Below are 18,514 nucleotides of genomic sequence, written 5' to 3' on the forward strand. Positions count from 1 at the left end.
CCAAAGTCAGGAGACTTCTAGTCTATGGTGTTGCCTTTCAGTACTGGAAGTGAGAGCAGAAAAGAGCACTGAATGGTTCATTTAAAACTCACTCATTCTACATGCAGATAATTGTTGTTTTAAGGAAAGGAGAGAAGAAAAGGAGAGATTACATTTTGGCATGCAAAGGCAAAACAATAAATATTCTTTTTTCCTGTTCCTGGATCCCATTACAGCTTCTTCAAAGCAAGTGAATTTATGCATGTTGACACAGCTCTTATTTTAAAATCTTCTTTGGCTCAGTTTTCAGCTTCTTCCCCTTGGCACAACCAGTCCCATGACTCCCCTCTGTCAGGCTCTGAGAATCTGCCTAAAATCATTATACAGCAGTTACTGTTAAGATCCATGCTACAAAAATAATTCACTTCTCTCCAGTATGCCATAGGGGTTTCTTCTGGTTTTACAGTATATTACGTGGTATAGCGCCTTGTTAATCATAATATTAATCATTAAGGATAAATTAATATTTAAAAGATAGATTTACAAATATATACTTTTCTCATTATTGTCTAAAATAGTGTGTATATATATATATATATATATAGCTCCCACTCCTGCCTGCTGGGTCTAAGTATATTTTGTTTTGATCTAAGTATACCAGTTGTCATTAAAACTTCACAAGTAAAAACGAATGGGTATTATTTTAAACTTGCTTCCTTTAAGAAAAAACAGGTTATTGTGCTTTGGTTATTTGCAATTAATCAAAACTAATTCAGAAACTTCACATTATCATGCTTGTGCAAAATAGAAAATCATACTGCAATGTGAGATGCCTGCCAAATGGGAAAAATAAAGCTCAAAAAACCTTCCATTGCTGTTATAAAACAACGGTAAGATCTCCAATTGGGCCAAACCAACATCATATGCCTCCCGCTGGGATGTACTGAGAAGAACCCAACATCCTTACAATGGTCTTTTTTGCCAAAAATGAATCTAATCTACTCATGAAGAAATATCAGATAAACTAAAACTAAGGGACCTTCCACAAAATGAATGACTTATATTCTTCAAAAAATGTCAAGGTCAAGAAATACAAAGTCAAGTTGAGGAACAGTTCCACATGAAAAGAAACTAAGAAGACCAGACCACTAAATCACAGTTTGTTAGTCTGGACTAGATCTTGGACCAGGAAAGAAAAATAGAAATAGGAGACACTACTAGGACAACTAACAAAAGTGAAACAAGAACTGTGGATTGAACCACAGCTTTATCACAGTGGTCAATTTCCTGACTTTGATCAGTGTACCGTGGTTGCATAAGAGAATGTCCTTGTTCTTAGGAATTACAGACCGAACCATTTTGAGTAAAGGCCTATAAGGTCTCCAACTAACCAGTGGTTTGCGGGAAAACAAAAACATGAACGTAAAAATAAAGAGAAAGAGAGTGACTGAGAAATAAACGGAGCAAAATATCAACAATGGTTGAATCTGGATAAAGGGTATAAAAGAATTTTTTGTACTCTTTTTACAGCTTTTTAGTGCATGCATTTAAAATTATATCAAAATGAAAAGTTACCAAAAACATTGAATGTGTAAAAAATGTAAGAATATAAAAAGAAGGAAAAAAGAAAAGCAATGCTCCTGAATTATATATGACACAGCAGCATCTAAGACATGTTTAAATCTCTCAGTAATAGACAAGCTTGACTTCAGGGAAACAAACAGTCTGCCTTTTAAAGTGCAGGGTTGAGAAAAACAGGAAGGGGGCCTTTTGGATACTTGCAACTCACTGTTCCCAGAGTTAATGAAAAAACAACAACCTAGGAGATACATGCCTTATCACTAGTCACTCTCTACCAGGCCTCCAGGCCTCAGCTCACCTTCACTGACAGCTTTGACACCTGTGTGACCTCAATGCCATGCTGCCTCATCCTGGGTGGAGTTTTGACTTCTCTGTGGAAGATTCAGCCCCCGCCCTGCCTCAATTCCTTAATCTCAACTCCAGTAATTCCGGATACTTGGGGTGGGGCAGGAGGAGGAAGCAGCTTCATGGAAAGGCCATTGGCTACTCCCAGTATATGTGCTGTACCCATTCTTTGATCATATCAGGACCTTCAGTCCCCAAACCACCCAATTTCCCTTCACCGTATCACTCACCTTATTTCCTTATTCTCTCTCTATGGTTAGTCATCACATCCTCAACCTCTTAAGCCCTTGTACTTTGTCCCTGCAAACTCCCAACCCTGGATCAATGTAGCCTTTTGCCTCTTCTGGTCCTTCCCACTTGTTACTCAGGATAATGGGGAAAACCTCATGTTGGTGCTGACTGGTATGTGCGTGCACACACATGTATATGATTATAGGACTGTTTCCCCCAACATGATTGGGCTTCCACCTTATTTGACAATCTGTTTTCATTTTTCTCTGTTTTTTTTTTCAATATTTATTTATTTGGCTGCATTGGCTCTTAGTTTCAGCTTGTGGGATCTAGTTCCCTGACCAGGAATCAAACACCAAGCCCCCTGCATTGGGAGCATGGAGACTTAGCCACTGGACCACCAAGGAAGTTCCTCTTGATTCTTTTATTCCTTGAAATTATTCCATATTGTTGAAACCTCCTTTTCCCATAGTTTCCATGACATTAATCTCTTTGGGTTTCCACTACTTCTTTGCCCTGCTCTCTGTTGTCTCTCTACATGTTGAGTTTCTTCAGGGTTCTACCTTGGCATATCTTCTTTCCTTACACCTGGCTGCATATGAGAATTGTTACAGGAGGCAGGCAACTATGTATGAGCAGAGAAAGGGGTGTGTGAGGCAGATGGCAGGAAACTACACAGCTTGTAAACAGCAGGGGTCCATGGGCAGAAAAGAAAAGCAAGACCTCCAGACTACAGGAAAGCACTCATTTAGGGCGTGAAAAGTGCCCTGGAGGCAGACAAAGAAAGGTGGGCAAAGGTGAGAATCTCCAGCATCTGAATGTTGACTTTTGCTCTTATGTTGTCATTACAATATACTTAGCCTTGTAGATAAGAAGTACCCATCATGCACCAAGGCCATGACACTTCCAATTAAAGCAAAATAAGGACAAAAATCCCTCCTCCCCTTGGGAAGGTGGCGACGGGGTGAAAATCAGGGACTATGACCCCCCCAAACTCACCCTCCCCAATGAATATTCCACCCCTTCATTTGTACACCCCACATAACCAGCTTGCCAAAGAAACTCAGGGCAGCTATGCTCCTGAAACTGCCCACTCTCATCTCCAGAGCATACTATCACTTAAATCCTCACTTTACTAACTTACCTGACCTCCCTGTCTCATTTCTGAATTTTTTCTGAGACAAGAGCCTTTCACTGGGAACAGAATCACCTGGGAAATTTAAAAAAGTTATCATGCCTGGGTCTCATTCCTGACTTGATTGGTTGGTGATATGGCCTGGGCATTGGGATTTTTCAGTCCCTCTGAGTGATTGCAAGGTGCAGCCAAGGTGGAAAACTTCTTTACCAAGGTTATCTCATCTACTCCCACAATTCTAGCCACCTAGATGCAGAAAATTGCTAAATCTCCATTCCTAGCTCCCACCTTTTCCCTCGAGCTTTGCACATGTCTACTGGTTATATTCACATCTTACAGCTGCTGCTGCTAAGTCGCTTCACTGTGTCCAACTCTGTGTGACCCCATAGACGGCAGCCCACCAGGCTCCTCTGTCCATGAGATTTTCCAGGCAAGAGTACTGGAGTGGGGTGCCATCGCCTTCTCCGACACCTTACAGAGTCAAAGCCAAATGACCAAACTGAACTCTTGAACTTGATCTTTCTCAAGTAATCGCAATCTTGAGGTATTTACATGTTAGAAAATAGTGATGGTCTGTACCATCACCGTTCACTGAGCCGAGCACATCAAAAACTTCAGACTCATTCTTGACTCTTTACCTTCACTTCCCACACTCTACAAATCTCCAAATTTTTCTTAAATCAATCTCATCGTTTCCCCTACCCCTTATTCCCAATTACCTACATTTGAGTCTTTATTCTTTCTATTTGGCATAGTAATAACTGGCTTCTTGCAAACCGTGCCCCACAGGCTTCAACAGTTACCTTTCTGGAATACAAATCTAATGATGGAAAAACAAAAAAAAACCCTTTGCTAAAACTCTTCAATGGCTGCCAATTGCCTACAGACGAAAGATCAAATGCTAAAAGACTTCTCACAAGGACTTACTTGGTGGTCCATTGGCTAAGACTCCGTGCTCCGAAAGCAGGAAGCTCGGGTTCACTTCCTGGTCAGTGGAACTAGATCCCACATGCCACAACTGGCACAGCCAAATAAATTTAAAGAAAAAAAGAAAAGGACTTCTTACAGTCTGGCCGTCGACTTCCTTTCTGGACTCAACTGCTATCATTCTTCCAAAGACACAGGCTCAAAACCTGGTGAGTTACTGCAAGTCTCAGACATGTCACGGTCTCTCATGACGCAGTAATGTTAAGAAAAATTATCCAAAATTTGGGAATAAGATTACTTATCAAATAATAAAATAACCATCCTGTGCTCTTTCAATGTCATACTGGAGGATGTCAGATAAGTAAGATTGTGTTACCTGATTCCGAGCAGTGCTGTCCAGGGGAGCCGCATATGCGATTTAAAATTTGCTAGTAGCCATAATAAGAAATAAATAAAAGGAAACTAGAAAAATAGATGTTAATAATGCATATCACTTTACCCAATATATCCAAAATATTATCCTTTCAATATATTAGAAAAGAGTACCAAAAATCATTTTCCTTCAACATTTGCATCTGCCCTGATAGAACTAGTTTAAGAATTGATTTGACTTTAAAGTTAAAGCATGTCAATTTCAAAACCACATCTGTCCAAGTTAAGCAAATGCACTAATTTGTGTCAACTTGGTATTCTTTTTTTTTTTTTTTAACTTAGTATTCTTAACGCTAAACCCAAGGGGTACTGTGCTTTTTGAGAAGCAATTCTACATTTGTCAACATAAATGAGGCATTCTTCAAATTTTCTTCCAGTATTTACAGTCTATTTACAGACTGCTATTACAATTAAAATCTTCTATATGTTGATTCATGTTGAAAAAGTGTATAAAATTACTGTTAATGCTTTGAACCATGAAAAAATTTCCACTTTAACATAAATTCTTATATCTGTCTAGCTAAATCATAAGCTTTTCCTTGGACTTTCAAATTTATCTTGCTCATATGCAGTGTGAAATCCATGAGAAAACATGTAAGACACATTGCCTTTTCTTAATTATTGTTAATCAATATTTGGCAAGAACTACTTTTGTTTCAAGAAAATCTTGAATTGGAGTTAACAGCACAGTAAAACTTTATAAAACCCTTTGTGGCTCAAGCAAGAAGCGTCGGTAATAAATACAAGATCATTAAATTTACTATTTACTTCTTTCAACACTTCCATGAACTGGTGATGAGTCAAAGCATTTGCATGTATATGCTGAACAATTGTAACAACTGTATCCATGATGCTTTTCATAGAGTCTGTTTCAGAGAATGGAGCACAAATATTTTCAGTATGTATCATACACTGATATGAAGTCACCAGAAAAACATCAGTCTCTTGTTTTTAAAATTCCAAGAGATCCAAAATTTTGACCTAACAGCTGGAGTACTGATATATTTTTTTCATATTTAACTGAATTTCTTCTTTGACAGATGTAAAAGATTCAAAAATATCTATGCCACAATTTTTTAGGCTACGAATTGTTTTTTTTTTTTCAAATACAACAGTACTGTGAGACAAAACACACCCAAAGTATTAATAAGACATGAATCATCAAAAACTAAAGAAAAGTACTTGCAATATTTCCAATTTTTGAATCAGTTAATCCTGGGTACTGTTAGAAAGCTCTTGTATTCTACAGACAATTATTTTACAGTTTAATTGAAGATCATTCTCTTTTTTTCAGAATAACTTTTTCAGTCTTCCTTTTATATTTTTAAAACAGAATTTCCATAACAGAAATAATTTATTTTGCTATCACTATCTAAAACTGTTTTCTTTCACGTGTAAGAATCCAACCCATTATAAAGCTAACCAACATTAAAAAAAAATAGCTGGTCAAAGTTACAAGTTCAGAGTCTGTGATCATTTTTTTTAACAGTTTTTATTGGGCGCTCATTTTGAATGCAGGCAACTAATTTTATTGACTCTTTTTGGACTATGGACTGCTCCCATCAAACTCACTCTGTACTTACTGAAAATGTCTCTTAATACTATCCACTTTACTATCTTTAAACAATTTTTACATAATAAACAGCTTTTAAATCTTGGTCTGCTGCAGCAAATTACATGAAATTTACATGAAATACCCTCTTCTAATTTGTTTTTCTTTCCTCTTCTGGTATTAATGCTAGTATCCACGTCCCCATTAAATTCTGCCTCAGTAGTATATCTTTGTTTTAAATTTAAAAATTCAATTCAGTTCAGTCGCTCAGTCGTGTCCGACTCTTTGAGACCCCATGAATCACAGCACACCAGGCCTCCCTGTCCATCATCAACTCCCGGAGTTCACTCAAACTCACGTCCATCGAGTCAGTGATGCCATCCAGCCATCTCATCCTCTGTCGTCCCCTTTTCCTCCTGCCCCCAATCCCTCCCAGCATCAGAGTCTTTTCCAAAGAGTCTGTATAGTACAGGGAATTATGGGCTTCCCTGGTGGTTCAGTGGGAAAAGAATCCACTTGCTGATGCAAGAGACACAAGAGAGGTGGGTTCGGTCCCTAGGTTGCTAAGATCCCCTGGAGAAGGAAATGGCAACCCCCTCCAGTATTCTTGCCTGGAAAATCCCATGGACAGAGGAGCCTGGAAGACTATAGTCTATAGGGTTGCGAAAGAGTCAGACACAACTTAGAGTCTAAACAACAACAGGGAATTATATTTATTATCTTATAATAACCTGTAATGGAGTATTATGAGAAAAAAATAACTGAAGTACTATACTGTATACCGTAGACTAATAGAATGAGTCAACTCTTCACATGAGGTGGCCAAAGTACTGGAGTTTCAGCTTTAGCATCATTCCTTCCAAAGAACACCCAGGGCTAAGTCCATACTATTTTTTATTTTAAAATAGCTTAATTACATTATCATCTAAAGTATAAGTATTTCACAAAGGTGTCACTGTAAACAGTGCTGTCTATAAAATATTCAAATAAATACATTTCAGTGTAAACTTAATATGTAGAAAAAATAATTTAAATGGATTCCATTCATTGACACTAGCTAGTTGTATGATGAATTTACATGCAATATTGGAGACAATTCTCAGAATTCAGTACAGTAATATTCACCTGATGTAACAAAGTGAAATGTAGTCCTACTGAAACCAAGTTGAATTTAATGGGAAAATATTTTACATTGCTTCAGTGTTAAATTTAAATTAAAGCTGAGTAAAATGTTTTTAAAAAACTAAAACTTCAGTTTCCTGGTCAGTCACACTACCCCGTCAGGTGCTCAGTAGCCATGTGTGGCTAGTGGCTACGTATTGGTTAGTGGAGCCAAAGAAACATGTGACTTTGACTTATTAATTACTATTGATTAGGATGGCATCACCAACTCGATGGACGTGGGTTTGGGTGAACTCTGGGAGTTGGTGATGGACAGGGAGGCCTGGCATGCTGCAATTCATGGAGTCGCAAAGAGTCGGACACGACTGAGTGAATGAACTGAAATGAACTGAACTGAACTGAGGGTCCAGACTCTATGAAGTTACATATTTACATGTTAACTTGAGGAAAAGATTGGTAAGATTGTAAGTGCATGTGTGTTAAGTCACTTTAGTCGTGTCTGACTCTTTGCAACCCCATGGACTGTAGCCCGCCACGCTCCTCTGTCCATGGGATTCTCCAGGCAAGAATACCGGAGTGGGCTGCCGTTTCCACCTCCAGGGGATCTTCCCGACCCAGGGATCAAACCTGCGTCTCATATCTCCTGCTTTGGCAAGTGGGTTCTTTACCACTAGCGCCACCTTTGTGAGTAAACTGTATATATTTTGGTCCAGTACAATTGCAAAGAATTTCTGCCCAATAAAAATAACACTAATAGTTGCATTTATATCTAACTTTGTAGTTTAGTCAGCAATTTTATTCCAACATTCTTTCCATATAGTGGTACCCTTCAATTTCATATCCTAGGATAATATGTGATGATGTAGAAAGATGATCATAAAGTATTGTTAAGTGAGAAAAAAATACGTTACAAAAGAAAATATAGATCAGTCCTATTTTCATGTATTTTTAAGTATATACATTCTAGAAAAAGAGTAAAGATATAAACAAAGATGTTTACCATTACCTATGGGTGGACTCATACCCGATTTTAAAATGTTTTTTCTTGGACTTCTCTGGTGGTCCACTGGTTAAGAGTCCACGCTTTCACTGCAGGGGGTGTGCTTTGATCCCTGATCCAGGAACTAGGATCCCACATGCAGCAAGGCCAGAAAAATGTAATAATAGAAAATAAAATATTTTTTTGTCTTCCTTTTTAAAACTACAGTTTATACAAAGAAAAATTTCAAAGTATTTTATAATTTTAACACAGGTTCACTGCAGGAGGCCTTTTCTTACCGCAGTTTAGCAACACTGGTAATCCTAGGTACTTGTCAGTTAATTCAAGTATCACTTTTTAAAAATATATATATTTATTTGGCTGCACCAGGTCTTAGTTGCATGTGGGATCTAGTTTCCTGACCAAGGAACAAACCTGCGCCCCCTGCATTAGGAGGGCAGGGTCTTAGCCACGGGACCACCAGGGAAGTCCCGAGCACCACCTTTTTTAAAAAAATGTTTTTATTTAGTTTTGGCTGCACTTGGTCCTCATTACTTTGCTCCAGCTTTCTCTAATTGTGGCGAGCAGGGGTTACTCCCTAGTTGCAGTGCGTGGACTTCTCATTGTGGTGGTTTCCCTTGTTGTAGAGCATGGGTTTCAATAGCTGTGGCACATGAGCTCAGCTGCCCTGTGTCATGTGGCATCTTCCTGGACTAGGAATTGAATCCATGTTCCCTGCATTAGCAGGTGGATTCTTAAGCACTGGACCACCAGGGAAGTCCCAATTCAAGGGCTACTTTTAAAAATGATGATGATGGCAATGGCACTGAGCCTGTGCAATTAATTCTCTGTCTTTTCTATAACTATGTTAGGTTCTTTGGGCTGCTTTCTGAGATGCTGTGCTTTTTTTTGCCCTTCCCTATTCAGTGTCCCTAAAGTGTGAATATTTTGACAATGCCTTATAAAATAAATACAACTACAAACATATTTACATTTACATCAGGGGCTCCCCAGGTAGTGCTGTTGGTAAAGAATCTACCTGCCGATGCAGGAGAATTAAGAGACATGGGTTCAACACCTGGGTCGGGAAGATCCTCTGGAGGAGGGCATGCTAATCCACTCCAGTACTCTTGCCTGGAGAATGCCATGGACAGAGAAGCCCTGTGGGCTACGGGCCAGAGGGTCACAAAGAGTTGGACACAACTGAAGCAACTTAGCACACAAAAGCAGAAATGAAGAGACATGGAACCAAGAAGGCAACGTAGGCCCAACTAGTTTTGTACAGTGGGATGTTCATCCTGACTAGGAAAGAACTGCATTGCTGTGAAAGAGAAAGAAGGTCCTTAATAGACTTTCTCTCAGTGGGCACCGGATCCTAACTCCATTTTGACAGCTTAAAATAAAAAGACTGCTCTTTGCTTTTCTTCTTTCTCCAAATCTCATGATTTGGGGTCAGAATCACCAGTTGGCAAACCTACAGAGTTTGTTTTAAGCACAGACTCTGTTGATCTACAAATAGAATCAAATGTTTTAATCACACCTGGATTTCTACCTTTTTAAGCCAGCTGTGGAGTCCACTTGCTGGGCAATCAGTTACCAGAGCTCACCTTCTGTCTGTATTCCAATGGCATTAAGGCAGATATTTCCACAGAGAAAAATGTAACTCTGAAGTAGAGTCCCTTGATTATCACTGTTATGGTGGTCTTAAATCCATGTGGCAAGAGTTATGGAAGAAAAATGATGAGACATGCCACAGATTACTTATTAATTATAATGAAGCAATTGGGTAGACAAGATTTTAGCCAAATGATATAACTTTTCATCACTGTTAATAGGGCAAACCGACATCTTATGCCTATGATATGATGCCATGGGTGTCTGGGTTATCCACTGCTGCCTGGTAAACCACCTCAGAAGTTAGTGGCTTAAAATAACAATTGAGGGGGACCTTAAAATTGAATACAAACAGAAACCAATGAACCAAAGCATTTTTCAAGCAAATAACATAATAACATTGGGGAGGGAGTATTAATCCTAGTAACTTTGAGACACAGAATTTGCACCACATGCCCTCAGGCTAAAGAGAAAAAACTCTAAACAAATACTGAACTCTCTAATAAGAAAGTTTTTCTTTTAGATAGGGAAAAGTTCGCAATTTTGTAACTACTTTCTATGATTAACCCAATAAATAAATATATTCTGCATAATGGTATCCAGGTTTTTCTGTTTCCACAATTATGGAAAACAGGGAGGAGTCGACTGAACATTGCTGTGTTGGATGGGAAGTAGAGATATCAGATAGATCGATACAGAAGTGGATATAGTTGTGTGTGACTGTGTATATGTATTCATTACATTTATACATCTGTTTCTCAGCTCTGTCTGCTGAGATGGTCTAGAAGTAATGATTCCAGTAACAATAAACATACCTAGGACCTAGATCATAGCTTTCAAATAATATTCTCCACTAAAATGAACAAGGAATCCTTGGAGAAATGACTGGAGTAAGGAGAATACAAACTGAATGCAGATTATCTGTGCTAAAAAGTAAAAGAGAGCTCAAAAAATGATGGGGACATGTTAAAAGTTCACAGAAGCCAGCTTGAAGAAATCCTACTGGCTAACTCTGGAACGATTTGAGCATAAACATAAATAATACCATTAAGAGTTATAATTTATTGAATAAAGTAAGGATCCATGAGTCCACACTTAACTGAATGAACAAACGAACCAGTAAATAAATAAAAGAAAGATCATTCTTACAGTAGAAAGTCAGATAATAAATGTAGAAGGAATGATGAAAATATAAAAATCACCATTTGGCCACTATCATAATAATAGCTGATTCAGACAATAATTATCAATGTGTGCTAAACCCAGTAGGTAACATTTGAAGTGGTAACAGGATAGTTACAGAGTCTTAAAGCATCTCTTCAGAAGAAATATATTTGTTATAAAGAGGAAAGCAGTAACTTTATAGTTACTGGCAGGTGCCAGCTTAACCCAACAATCAAAATTAACATTCTCAGTAACAGGTCTAGTCGATAGGATGTGCTTCCAGGTAGGATGCCCTGAGAAGAACTCAGTATCACTCCTGAAGTGTTCTGGCCCCAAATGCACGATCTGAATCTAACAATGAGGAAAAGTGCACAAACTCCAAGAGTGTCCACACTCTGAGACCGAGCTCTGCAGTATGAGACGCCATCGCAGTGAGAAGTCTGTGCGCTGCGCCTAGAGAGCAGCCCCCGCTCGCCACAGCTAGAGAAAAAGCCTGCACATAGCAACGAAGACTCAGTGCAGCCAAAAAAAAGTGACATCTGGGGGATAATTGGGGAATGTGGTCTGTACACTAGTTGCATTAATATTAAATTCCCTGGATATGATAATATTGTGACTTTAGAGGACGGTATCCCTATTCTCAGAGATATAAGCTGAATGAAGCACTATATTTCAGGATATGGTATCAGAATGTCTGCAACTTCTTTTCAAATGGTTCAGCAAAAGTAAGAAGAATACATTCATGTTGTTTAGTAGCTAAGTCACGTCTGATTCTTTTGTGACACCATGGAGCATCTACAAAGTAACTGGAGGGTGTTCTTTTAAAAATGTCAGTGTTATACAAAATACAGAGAATACCTCAGGAAGTCTTCCAGATTAAAGGGGACTAACTATACATGATAGCTGACAACAGCACATTATCTTGGAATTTTCTGGGGTTTTTCTGTTTGCTTTTTGCTATAAAATCATCATGGAGACAATTGGTGAAATCTTAATCAGGTATATAGATCAGGCTGCAGTAGTGCATCAATGTTACATAACTGCTTTTTACAGTTTTATATGGTTACAGTGGAGGAGATGGTTAGTTAGCATCACCAACTTAATGGACATGAATTTGAGCAAACTCTAGGAAATAGTGAAGGACAGAGGCACCTGGCGTGCTACAGTCCATGGGTTGCAAAGAGTCGGACACAACTTAGCGACTTAACAACGAACATGATTACATAAGATAATTCATTTTTAGGAAACATTGAAGTATTTAAGGGTAAAGGAGAATCATACTGCTACTTACTCTTACACAGTTGAGGGAAAAAACTACGGAGAGAAATATAGAGAGTGATAGATGATAGAAACTGAGAGAAGAATGAAGCAAATATAGTAAAGCATTTGGGGACTTGATAGCTGGGAATTCTTTGTACTATTGAAACTTTTCTGTAAATCTGAAATTACGTCAATAAAAAATTTTAAGTACATTATTATCTTTAGTTGTCTTGTAGGTTGACTGGGCTTAGCTGAGTAGTTCTTTCATAGGGTCTCATATGGGAGAGTCACTGCAAGGTCCTTGATTGGATCCTGGGAGAAAAATAGCTGTAAAGTGACATCTGGGGAGGGACTGCTCTGGTGGTCCAGTGGTTAAGAATCCGCCTACCAATGCAGGAGACACAGGTTCAAGCCCTGGTCCAGGAGATCCCACATGCGCAACTAAGTCTGTACCCCACAACTACTGAGTCTGCCAGGCTCCTCTGTCCATGGGATTTCCCAGGCAAGAATACTGGGGTGGGTTGCCATTTCCTTCTCCATTAAGCTAACTGGGAAGCCCATAAACTTATGGGGGTGGGACAAATTAGGAAAATGGGATTAACAGATTAAAAACTGCTATATATAAAATAGATAAGGAACAAAGATTTACTGTACAGCATAGGGAATTATATCCATTATCTTGCAATAACCTATAATGGGATATAATCTGAAAAAAACTCACTATGCTGTACACCTGAAACTAGCACAAGATTGTAAATCAACTATAATTCAAATTAAAAAAAGAACAGGACTTGCCTGTGGTCGAGTGGTTAAGCGCCCACATTCCAATGCAGGTGATATGGGTTCAATCCCTGGTCCAGGAGGATTCCACATGCCACGAGCCCTAGAGCCTCCCCAACTAGAGAGTAGCCCTCACTCCCTGCAACTAGAGAAAGCCTGTGTGCAGCAACGAAGACCCAAGGAGGCCAAAAAGAAATCAATAAATAGAAAGGAATGTATAAATAAAAAGTTCAGAGAAAAAGGAAAAAGAACAGACTTAAAATATGCGTATGATTGTGTGTGTATGTGTTTGGACAGAGGAGCAAATGTGGTTTAAAAAAAAAAAACTGCCAATCTAAGTAAATGGTAAAGGGCATTTATTGAACTATTCTTTCAACTTTTCTGTAGTTCTGAAATTTTCCAAAATAAAGAGTTGGAGATAAAAATAAAATAAGAGCATGTCTTGAAAACATCTGCCCTCCCTAATACTGTACTTATTTATATGACCCACAAATAAATCATAGAACCTCAGAGTCCAAGAGTCCTTGGAATTCATCCAGTCCAATGTTTATCAAACTGTTTCAGCTCATTCCTTCTTCGCAAATAGCAGATCACTGGCCAGCATTTCTTTGAATGGACTGAAATGGCATAGAATAAGAAATATCAGCGGGCCCCATCACTTATTAAGAGATGTCTGTCAGGAGAAAGTTTTGTTTGAATTGCATATATGTGTATACGTGTATGCTTGTGATGAATTCAAATAAAAAGAATCTATTTCTTACCATGGGTCACACTTAGAAAGGTTTGAAAGATTCAGCTGCTCAGGACCTCTGGACAATATCGGTTCAATTCAAGGTTGGGCATTCTGTTCTTTAACAGGCATTTTTGAACACTTTTTTGTATTATTGCTTTTTTGCTATTGTTACTATTTTTCAAATACCACAAATGTCAGAGATGCAATTAAATGAGCCAGTATAGCACATGAGTGGAGTGGCACAAGAATTTAAAATTTATATTCTCAAGAAGTAGACACTAGTACATGTAATAATCTAACACATGATAAAGGAGGCACCATAAATCAATGGTAGTGACACAAACTCAGTAAATTTTTGACATATTTAGTTAATTTGGTTTCAAAATATTTTAGAGCCTTACTCCACACCCTACAAAATGTATGTTTTTTAAAAGTCAAATTAAAAACAACCAGAATAGGGGCTTCTCTGGCAGTCGAGTGGTTACAACTCCACTCTGCCAATGCAGGGGGTGCAGGTTTGATTCCCTGATTGGGGAACTAGGATCCCACATGCCGGGCAGCATGGCCAAAATTAAAAAATAAATAAATAAAAACAAAAACAGAGCTCTTTCCCTCTGAGAAAGTGGCAGAGGCAGACTATACAGCCCTGGCCAAGATGAAGGCCTGAGACCTTCCTGGAAAAAGAAAGAGCTGAGGATGAAGTTGAAAGTAGAGCTGTCCCAGATGTGTGGCTAAAGTGACAGGTGGCACAGTTTCCAAACTTGCTAAGATTCAAGTTGTTGGCAAATCCATTGCCTGTACTCAGCGTCATTAACCCGACTCAGAAAATGAACCTCAGGAAATTCTACACGGGCAAGAGGAACAAGCCCCTGGATCTTCAGCCCAATAAAACACATGGCACGTGCCAACGGCTCAACAAGCACGAAGAAGACCTGAAGGCCAAGAAGCAGCAGCAGAAGCAAAGGCTGTACGAGTACTTCCAGCAGGGCCAAGGCCTGAGCGCCCATGTGTCAGCAAAACAAACTGGAAACAAAAATAACAAAACAACGAAAAAACAGAGTATAATTCAGATGAATTCGTATCCTAAACCTACAGTCACATTCTTCGTTTTTTAAGTATTGAAGTATACTTGACATATAACATTAGATGAATTTCAGGTATACAACTCGATTCCCATATTTGTACATACTACTTGGATACATATTGTTGGCATTTATTCAAAAGTTAATTATGTCACCTTTCTTCTTGTTCTTAGCACAGTGGCAGGATAATTTATCACGATACTAATTTGCCTGTGGTTCTCATATCTCCCCTCCCCAAGGGCCTTTGCCCCAAGAGAGCCTTAGGGACTAGGGACACAGAGCAGAAGGCAGAAATGGTTCGAAAGCAACTTCCCTTTTCCAAGTTGCTTTTAAGCCCACACTCCCTGAGGGAGATCAGCTAAGTAGAGAGAGGCCAATTGCATAGACACCATCAGTGATTTTCTTTGAATTAATTTTATTTGAACTTATCTTACACATTTCACATAAAAGATTCCTCACCTTTAAAATGAAGAGAGTATATTAACCCAGGCATTCTCAACCTGGGGTTTAGCAGATCAGTAAACTTGAGAGAGAAAAAGATTCACTTTCAATGATCTCCAACAAAAGTTAAGGGTTTCCTTCAACTGCAATTATAAGTACCAAAGCACAGTTGTGTTGGAAGGACCTGTGACTTGTCACCAATAGATATCACAAGTATTTTCCTATCACACGATAGTTGTCACAGATGCCTTGAAATATCACTTACACTCATGGCCACTTCAAAATCTTAAATAAAGAAGTACATCTATCATACATGTATGATATTTAATAATTTGATAATCACATTTTTGATGTAGTTTTCCTTTGTATTGCTGTGTACAAAGTTTTATGCATTCAGAAACATTATTCTGAGAAGTCAGACTGAAAGGGCCCCTGGGTCAAAAAAAAAAAACAAACATGTAGAGCCCCTGCACTGAATGTTCTCTGGCTTTCAACATGCACATTGGTACATATGCAAGATCTCTACTGAAAATGATTCTTGGAAAATGACTCACAACTTAGATAATCATTGCTGTGACAAAATTACAGTGACATTTTGATCATTCCATGTGATTTAAAGTGCAACCTCAGGCTCAAACTTCTACATTTTAAGTCTAACCTTCCAGACAAACCCTTCTATTAAAATTATTCTCTAGGACTTTCATGGCAAAATGTAGGAAAACAACACCAGAAACAGAACCAGAAAATCCATGTCTTGTTCCCAGTTCTGCTGTCTGATCCTGGGAAAGTCATTTAAGTTCTCTGAACCTCATCTATAAACACATTTAGATGAGCTTTAAAATCTATAGATTCACAGGGGTGAGGGGGAGGGATAAATTGGGAGATTGGAATTGACATATAGACAATACTATATTGAAATAAATAACTAATAAAGACTTACTGTACAGCACAAGGAACTCTACTCAATACTCTGGACTGATGTACATGGGAATAGAATCTACAAAAAAATGGATAGGACTTTCCTGGCAGTTCAGAGGCTAAGACTCTGTGCTTCCACTGCAGGGGGCATGAGTTTGATACCTGGTTAGGGAACTAAGATCCTGCATGCCTCACAGTGTGCCCAAAAAGAAAAAAAAAATGAGTGGATATATGTATAACTGACTCACTTTGCTGTACAGCAGAAAGTAACACATTATAAGTCAACTATACTCCAATAAAAATTAATTTTAAAAATCTTTAAGTTCTTTTTACTATGTGTATAAAATACAGTAAAATTCTATACTTCTGAAAATTTCTGCCTGTCTTCAGGGTGTATTCTTTGGGATTTACTTCTTAGTATTCAAACTTTAATTCATTCATTCACTTATTAACTGTTGTGGGGGGTGGATAACTAAGCAACTAAGGAAGAGAATTCTGGGAAAATTTTCTCATGAGTCATATTTAAGCTGAGCTTCAAAGGCTGAGTAGGAGTCTGTGAAGAGAAGACTAGGACATTACAGGCAGAGAGGACGCTGCCAACACCCAGTGTGCTCAGGATCCACAGCACACTGAGGGGCTTGATCAGAGTTCAGATGAGACCAGATTTGCACCAAGTCTGGTCTCCTTGGCTTATAAGAAATGGAAGGAAAGTATATAGACAGGTGACATGACATAGGTATGTGTTTTAGAAAAACAGCCCCGAGAGGAATGTGAAGCGTGGGAGAAATCGAAATCAGAGGGATAAGTTATAAACAAGGCTACTGCAACATTTGAGGTAAGAGATCATGGAGATCTGAGTCAAGGCACTGGCCATGGGAATATAAAAATGAAAGCAAAGAATGGAAGTAGCAGAGCTTTATGAGAAACTGCGTGTGGTGGCAAAGGAGGAATCCAGGGCAACCTTAGTTTCTAGTGAGGACAACCTGGTGAAGGCTGATGTTGAAAAGTATAAAAATTTTTTTTTTAATTTATTTTATAGAAGTATAGTTGATTTACAATGTTGTGGTAATTTCTGTTGTACAGCAAAGTGATTCAGTTATACATATGTAAATTCTTTCTGATATTCTTTTCCATCATAGTTTATCACAGGAGATATATATATATATATATATATATAAAACATTAACACATATATATAAAACATCTTTAACATATATATACAAAACTTTCTTAACAAACATCCCAGCTTAAACAGGAAGAAAATGAAGCTTTGAAAGGCTGAGTCTGAGGAGCCTATTTGACCTCCAGGGAGAAATTCTGGCCAGCCCTTGGAAACGTGGTCGTGGAATTCTTGGGAAGGTGTGCCTAGAGATACAGAATTATAAACATCACTCGAGGTAGCTAAGGCAGCTGCACCGTGGCACCACCATCTGCCTGGTCTCTCTTCAGACCTTTCCAAGTCTCTCCAATCATGATGCCTGGGCTTGTTTTTAAGGCTCAAAACAATTGCTTCCTCCTCACTCCCACCTTTCTAACTCCCCTTTCTTACTTCATAACACAACTCTGTATTAGTTAGGGTATAGGTAAAGTTGCTGTAGCAAAGGAACCCCAAAGTACAATAGCTTACATATGATAAGCCTTTCATTCTTTCTTATATAACAGTCCAGGGCTACAGGACAGCTCTGTTCCACAACATACAGGAACCTAAGCTGGTGGGCAATTCTGTCCCTTTCAGCATCTCTGTTACCACTGAAGCGATTGTTCCAATCACCGCCATTTCCCAATTGGTGGGGGAAAAAAATCAGGGCAAGCAACTTCATCTTTATAGAGATAATACACATCACTTCTGCTCACATCCTTTTGCCCAAACTTGATCACGTGACCGCACCTACCTTTGAGGGAGACGGGAAATGTAGCATGTTGCTGGGCAGTTGTGTGGTAAGCTCACACTCAGAAAGGCTCTATTACTGAAACGCAGAAAGGGAGAATGGACACCACGAATAATTAGCAAACTGACACTTCTAAACGCCTGGCCATCTAAATCCATGCACACTCTTATTTCCAGCCATAAAATACATTTGCCCCTTCCCTCAGAAAATAATCCAAGGTACAATCCACTCACTGAGTACAAAATAAAGTCTAATATCTCTGGGTAATGGGCAGCCTTCTCCATTGAGTCTAACTCCAGCTATCTGTCTAATAACAGGACGTTACTCCCCCACTACTACTCAACTTTCCG

Source organism: Capricornis sumatraensis, chromosome X (assembly GCF_032405125.1).
Source record: "Capricornis sumatraensis isolate serow.1 chromosome X, serow.2, whole genome shotgun sequence".
Taxonomy (NCBI): Eukaryota; Metazoa; Chordata; class Mammalia; order Artiodactyla; family Bovidae; genus Capricornis; species Capricornis sumatraensis.